This window comes from Perognathus longimembris, chromosome 12 (assembly GCF_023159225.1).
Source record: "Perognathus longimembris pacificus isolate PPM17 chromosome 12, ASM2315922v1, whole genome shotgun sequence".
Classification (NCBI taxonomy): Eukaryota; Metazoa; Chordata; class Mammalia; order Rodentia; family Heteromyidae; genus Perognathus; species Perognathus longimembris.
In genome coordinates, this window is record NC_063172.1 from 17,072,372 (window position 1) to 17,077,922 (window position 5,551).

The following is a 5,551-nucleotide window of genomic DNA, read 5'->3' on the forward strand; positions in this document are numbered from 1 at the left end:
AAGGACATGGTTTTGCTCCTATTCAGAAGCTAATCTAAATATAGGAGTGTGATGATGATGGTGGTGATGGGACATGGTCATAAAACAGGAACTCGTAATGATAAAAATGGGGGTAGGATATAGAACAAGATTTATTGTACTTGTAAATTGATTTGTACAATGACTTAAAGGTATTAAAAAAGAAATTGTTGGGGAAAATCAGCAGAAAGGGGAAAGAAAGGGTACTAGGTGATGACCAGCTTTGAAAAATATATGTATATGATCCTGTTCACATAGCTAGCTAGCTAGCTTGACAGAATAATAAAATGCACTAAATCTCATTTGAAAACTGGGATTCTGGTTGCATGAAATACCTAGAAAGAACAGGCAAGACCATAGAGACAGAAAGTGTTTTACTGGAGTTTCAGAAGGGAGAAGGAGAACTGGTGAGTGACTGCTTACTGGTCTTGAAGTTTTTGGGGAGTGATAAAAATGTTTAGGAACCACATGGTACACAATGTTGGGTACACAATATTGTAAGCAAACTTAACACTGAATTTTAACTTTGGAAATGATTACATTTTATATTTGGGAATTTTATCTCAGTTTTTAAAAATGAGATTGAATTTAGGGCTGGGAATGTGGCTTAGTGGTGAAGTGCTTTCCTAGTGTGCATGAAGCCCTAGCTTTGATTCCTCAGTGTCACATAAAGAGAAAAGGCTGGAAGTGACACTGTGGCTCAAGTGGTAGAGCACTAGCCTTGAGCACAAAGAGGCTCAAGGACATCGCCTAGGCCACAACTGGCAAAAAAAAATGAGATTAAATTTAAAAATTTCAAAGGACAACTATTGTTTAAACCATGCAACGGTTATATATGTTATACCTGTATATATATATATGTTATACCTGTATATATATATATGTATATACCTGTATATATATATGTATACCTGTAATCCTAGCTACTCAGGAGGCAGAGATTGGAAGGATTATGGTTTTAGGCCAATCTGGGCAAACGTGTCCATGAGATCTCATCTCAACAGAAGCTGGATGTGATGGTACATATCTGTCATCTCAGTTGTAGACAGGAAGTGCAAAGAGAAGTGCAGTTCAGGCTGCCCCCAGCCAAAAATTACCAGAGCAAAAGGATTGGAAGTGCTGCTGAAGCAGAATACCTGTCTTCCAGGCGTGAAGTTGTGTTAAAGCCCTAAGACTTCCCCTCCACAAAACAAAAGAGGAAGGAAAGAAGGAAGGAAAGAAGGAAGGAAGGAAGGAAGGAAGGAAGGAAGGAAGGAAGGAAGGAAGGGAGGGAAGGAAGGAAGGAAGGAAGGAAGGGAGAGAAAGAAGGAAGGAAGGGAAGGAGGGAAAGAGGGAAGGAGAGAGGAGAAGTAAGGAAAGAAGGTAGGAAAGGAAGGAAGGAAAGAGAAGGAAGCAAGGAAGGAAAAAAGAAAGGAAGGAAGGAAAGAGAAGGAAGAAGGGGACTAAGAGAACAGGATGGGGACATGAACTTGTCAAAATACATTGTATGCATCTATGGAACTACCACAATGATACCCCTTTGTACAATTAATGTACCATAATGAAAGGTAGATTCTCAAATGAGAATGATATTTAATATATTTTGTTGTAGTTAAAAAATAAGAATTGTTACAGATTCCTATTGTCTTTTCTACGGATCTTCTTTTCTCCTTGGATTTTTTTTTTTTTGCCAGTCCTAGGGCTTGGACTCTGGGCCTGAGCACTGTCCCTGGCTTCTTTTTGCTCAAGGCTAGCACTCTGCCACTTGAGCCACGGCGCCACTTCTGGCCATTTTCTGTATATGTGGTGCTGGGGAATCAAACCCAGGGCCTCATGTATATGAGGCAGGCACTCTTGCCATTAGGCCATATCCCCAGCCCTCCTTGGATTTTTTTTTGAGTGTCCATTCTCAGGAGGTTGTATACTTAAAAATTAGAAGTTTACAGAAACCAAAAAGTTCCATTCTTCATCTGTAAGAATAATGGAAGTTTCTAACCTTGTATTATGTGATATACCACATATTTACAGTAGTGTCTTCCCCTTTTGCCTGTATGTGCTGACTCTACAATAGACACCAATGTTATAGATTACAGATGCAAGAGATAGGCCAAAGGCCAACGAGGATACCTTTGGAATTCATGTTCCTGGAGGGAGTATCTGCTGTCTGTCATTAAGCTCAAGGTCATGGTGCAACAGGCAGCTATAAAAAGAAAGAAACGATGCATTTCAGAGTCTTTTACTTGGAGAATGGTGGAGCAGTGAGCATGTGTAAATCCGGAGCCTCGGAAAGGACAAATTGAAGACTGAGTCTGCATGATTTCAGGGAAACTCTTGGGAAAGTTAAAAAAACAATTGCCAACCAACTGGTTGCTGGCATGGAGATTTGCCTGGTTTCCTGGTTCCCCTCTGAACCCTGCCTGAACCTTAATCTACTTTTGTCCCACCTACATCTCACACACACTACCCTGAACATAATCCTCCCTGTAGTCATCAGGAATTTCAACACAGTGGGTTTCTACCTCACTAGACCCCACACTCTGCTTTCTGAGCCAGCTGTGCTGCGAGTCTTACCTTGTTGCCTTGAACTCTAGATCTACATACTTTTAGGATTTGCTCTGAAGACAATGTGAGTCTTAGATCTAGGTACCAATCTCCGTTCTGCTTTATCTTTTTTTTTTTTTTTTTGGCCAGTCCTGGGCCTTGGACTCAGGGCCTGAGCACTGTCCCTGGCTTCTTCCCGCTCAAGGCTAGCACTCTGCCACTTGAGCCACAGCGCCACTTCTGGCCGTTTTCTGTATATGTGGTGCTGGAGAATCGAACCTAGGGCCTCGTGTATCAGAGGCAGGCACTCTTGCCACTAGGCTATACCCCCAGCCCCGTTCTGCTTTATCTTAACTCTTTGGCCCATGGCTCATGGGTCAGCTTTCTCCTTCATAAAATAGGGGTATTAATAATAATATGACAGGCCATTTATAGTTTGGAGGACAAGACGTAGAGGACCTAACACATAGTAGCTGCTAATATGAAAAACATCCACAAAATAACTCTAACAGCTATCATGTACTGAACACTTAGAATGCAGAGGCACCAGCCAAGTGTTTTATTTATGTTATCCTCTTTTCCATAATGAAATTAACGTTATGATCCTCATTTCACAGATGAAAAAAAATCCCTGACACTTAACAAAGTCAGTAATTTACCTAGTGTCACTAGAGAATAAAGGCAAGAGCCTGAACTTAAGCCAAGTTCGGTTTGCCCGTGACCAAAGCCCGATCTTTAGTCACAGTATACCATCAACAAATGGTATAAATATCTTCCACCTACTTGCATGAAGTTTTTTACTGTTTTCTGAAGCTGGGTTTGTCCTAGGCATTCGCTATGCCCCTCTGGACATAAGTGATGACAATTTTTCTCTTCCTACTCCCCCCAGTCTACCCTATTCTGTTCCCATGGAACATTTTATAACTGACCATGTCACAAGATGTGACAGTTTCAAGTCTATTATGTCTAACAAATTTGAGTTTTAAAATATTGAATTGGTTTTAGATACAGCCAAGGGAGTAATTTTAAAATCTGGGCTCCCAACCAACAAAGTAATTTTCTTTTATTAATGGGGAAATAAACATACCCTATAAAGAATATTATCTTCCTTCCATGGACTTTGTCCTCAGAAATGCAGGGCTGGGCAGGCATCATTCATGCCAGAGGAGGCATGTGACTCCAGCTGAGAAAGTTGTATACCCAGGATATGTCTTATCCTGTTCCTGTTCTATGAGTTTAATTCCTATTGAATGTTGTGTTTGTCTTCACATTAAAGATTGTGTGGAGTCATGGAAGATCTCATTTGTGGGGCGGAGGGGAGGGGGAGTATTAAATGACCCTCAAGGTGATTTGTCAACAGAGAAGAGGAAACATTTTAATTTATTGATCCACAAATATTTTCCTGAATACTTCATATACATTATGTTATTTAATTATCCCATAATCCTACCGAAGTCATATTTTTCCAGCTCCATGGTTTGGAGAAATTAAATAACTGTGTAAGTATAGTTACTAAATAATGGTAACACCCAACACATTTTATCATAAAGACATACCAGGTTCAAATGGTGAATAATGAGTGTTAATGCTCAAAACTGGTGTTGGGATTTTTCATTGATTCAATACTTATTATATCAGATGCATAATTAGGAGCTGCTCCAAACTGATGTAAGTTTATAGCGAGAGTCTGGAATTGAGAGATGCCATTCCACTATTTGCATACAAATAGGCTACAATTATTATGAAGTATAGCCTATTATGGAATTCAGTTTAGCTTGCATTTTAACTGAAACCATAAAATGCCAGCAAGGAAAAGAGTTAGCTTTATCAATTACACTTCATGAACCCAGTTTTGTGTTTTAAGGTGTCTAAATTGATGTGTTTTTCAAGGGAAGGGGTTACCCCATGTGCTAAAATTGTACCATCAAGAGAGGGAAATGAGATCGAAGTGTTTTGTTGTTTCAGTACTAAGGATTGAACCCAAAGTCTCAAGTTTGCTAGGTGAGTAATCTACAATTTAAGCCACAGCTCTTTTGTTTTTGAGGTAGGGTCTTATTAAGTTTGTCCTGGCTTACCTTGAATTCTTGATTCTCATGTCTTCATCTCTTGAGTAGGAGACTGGAATTTTTATTTGAGACTTTGGAATTTTGTTAAGTAATGTTCCAGAAATCTCAATTATTGGTTTGATTTTAGATCTAATTTTAATGAACTATTGCTTCACTGTGAAACATGTTTTAAGTTACACCAACTGCATGGATTATTAGGAGCTTCCTGGATTTTAAATGGATAGATCTGGATTTTTTCCCTTTTACCTTCTAGTCAACCAGGGAGTCCATTCTTCTCAGGGGTTACCATGGTTATAAGATTTAGATGAATCTGAGAACTAATCATGACATTGTTTATTTGTAGATCTGGAGGTAGTTTCTTTTATCTCACTGTTGTAAAGCTTCCACATCTGAAGCATGAGTATTAGAACAGATTTAAAGGGTTGTGATAAGAACTAAATGAGATAATAAATGTAAAATCCTGGGTGTAGTTGATTACTAAAAGTTCATCACTTTGTCTAATTTTAGTAAAATTACTATGCATGCAAATCACTATAATTATGCTAGGATTTATTTTTAATGTACATAATCTTATAAATTCAGTGGCCCATGTGGTCCAGCCATGGTAGTATATCCTGCTCAAGAGAATATAGACTAACAATTAAAGCAGTTCAAAGTAATTGAAGCTTTGTAGCTGTATTTCTTGGGGAACATCAAGAGGATCCCATTACCAAACCACCTTGACACTTTGTGATTTCACCTCTAATTTCATTCCATTTCCTTTGCACCTTGCAGTTTTTTACAAAAAAAAAAATCACTCCCCAAAGTACTCTTCCTTGATAACCAGGCTACAAACTTTTATGGTATCTCCTTTTTAAGCTGTTTCTATCACCATATTGTAGACTTAGATGCTTTGCCAGCAAGCAGATATACTTCTTGAGCAGGCTTGGGAAGGATTGATAGCTTCC